Source organism: Echinops telfairi, unplaced genomic scaffold, assembly GCF_000313985.2.
Source record: "Echinops telfairi isolate 266 unplaced genomic scaffold, ASM31398v2 ScPeMD7_7466;HRSCAF=8504, whole genome shotgun sequence".
Taxonomy (NCBI): Eukaryota; Metazoa; Chordata; class Mammalia; order Afrosoricida; family Tenrecidae; genus Echinops; species Echinops telfairi.
Genome location: NW_022111366.1, coordinates 4,585,713 through 4,588,178, shown reverse-complemented (window position 1 = coordinate 4,588,178; position 2,466 = coordinate 4,585,713).

The window sequence follows — 2,466 nt, the reverse complement described above, 5'->3', positions numbered from 1 at the left end:
ATGAATTTAACAAAATTTGAACAACTATTCCTGATAAAAAAAAGTAGGATGAAAGGGAAATTTTTCAGTCCGGTGCATGGAATTTAAGTTAAATCAGTGGCTTATGAAGGCTGGATGTCTTCTTGAGATACAACCAGGCAAGAATATCCATGTTTATTACTTCTGTTCAACATGGTATGGCAGACTTTAGACAGTACAATAAGGCACAGAAATAAATAAATGACAAGCACCCAGAATGGAAAAGAAGAAGCAAAACTGTCTTTACTTCCAAATAAATGATTCTCTATGTAGAATATCTGATGGAATTTATTTTTTAAAGCTACTAAAATTAATCTATGAGTTTAGCAAGGATTCAGAGTACAAGATCAATGTAAAAAGTCAATTGTATTTCAACATACCAATAATTAAAAATCCAAATAAAAATACCATTTAAAGTATAATAAAATAAATATAAAATGCCTGGGAGTAAATCTAACAATAATTTTACACTGAAAGCTAAAAATTATGGCTGATCTGTTCTACTGATAATGCCCCTACTTTATTTATTTATTTTTAATAATTTTATTGGGAGCTCTGACAGATATCATAACATTCCATTGTTCAATCACATTAAGCAGTGTTGTACAATTGCTACCACAACTGGTTTCAAAACATTTTCTTTCTTCTTGAACTCCTTGGTATCAGCTCCTCTTTCTCCCCTTTCTCCCCAACCCTACATCCCTTTTTTTTAAACCATATCTTAAACCATCCAATAAAAGCCCCCATACATTTAGATAGCTCATTACTCCCCTTCTAGTTCTCCTTCCTCCATTTAAAAATACCTTTCTATTTTTTGAGATGTCTTTTTTATTATCTTGTGATTACGTTAAAGGAATATATCTTGATCTGAGGGTTGCATAAACAAAAGTGAAATTTTCCCAAGTTCGTTTATGGAGTCAATGGAAGTCCTACTAAAATTGCTACAGATTTTTAGCTTTGTTTTTGTAGAATTGGTTGTAAGGTCATTAGGAAAAGTAAAAGTTCTGTAGAATATCTAAAACCACTTTGAAAAAGAGGATCAAAGTTGAAGAATTATCACTAGTTGTCTTCCAGACTTATTAATAATCTATAGTAATCAAGAGAGCACATTGGTGTCAAAATAGAAAAATATATCAAAGGATAAAACAGTCCAGAAATAGACCCATACTACATATTTATTACTAACAGAGTATCAACTAAGATGAAAATTAATTCAATAGAGAAAAGATATTTTTCAACAATTGAATATCTATAAGTTAAAAAATGAACATTGATTCACATATAATAACATCATGTATAAGAATTTAACTTCAAGTGTACTATCAATCTCAATCTATAAACTTCTGGAAGAAAATAAAGGGGAAAATCTTTGTGATCTTGTGTCAAGCAAAGGTTTTTGTGTTAGGCTGAATTGACCAGAGAAACAAATCCAGTGACATTCATATATGTGTGTGTTAGTCTGGGTAGACTAGAGAAACAAATTCATAGAAACACTCATAGGTGTACAGTATAAGAAAGAGTTTTATATACAAGAGCAATTGAATATTGAGAAAACATGCCAGCCCAGTCCAGATCAAGTCCATAAGTCTGGTATTTGCCCCTATGTCGGATCCCAATTGTGGTAGTTATATAATCATTTGTCAATTTGGCGATTAAGGGTGTAGGGGTGGAGTCTAGCTTGTCAATTAGATCATAGCCAATGAGGTCTCTGTGTGGGCATGGCCTTCTCGGGAGAATTCTGGGAAATCCTGTATTTCTTCCTTGGAGGCGGGAGACACTTCTCTCTGCTCACTCCCTGGGAGACATTGCAGCTGACAAGACACACAGAACTACACTAGTGCCCCGGAGCCAGAGAAGCCACATTGACCTCCCCTGATGCAACCACACCTCTGAAGCCAGAGAAGCCACCTAGAGACCCCTGCCAGCACTGAGATGCTCACAATGCCACTGAATCCAAAGACTTTATACCCACTGGCCTGTGATTGTCCTGCAGTCAGCATCATTGCATGTGTTTTGTGAGTCTGAAGAGGACTTCATAGATTGGCATTGGACATATAGCCTAATATCGGACTTTGGATTGGACTGGGTTTAGATGCTTTCTTAATGTACAATTACCCTTTACATAAAACTCTCTTAAAACCATATGAGTTTCTATGGGTTTGTTTCTCTTGTCGACCCAGACTAACACACTAATCTATAAATTCCTCTTCAGACTCTTGAAACACATGCAATGATGCTGAATGCAGGATGATCATAGGCCGGTGAGTAGAAAGTCTTGTGGATCCAGTGATGGTGTAAGCATCTCAGTGCTGGCAGGGGTCTCCACGTGGCTTCTCCAGCTCTGAGGCTCTGGCTGCTATCAGCTTGTCTCCATGTGACTTGTCAACAAGAATGTCTCACAGGAACTGAGTGAGTGTCCCACCTCCAGCGAGCTATTTATCTCCTTAA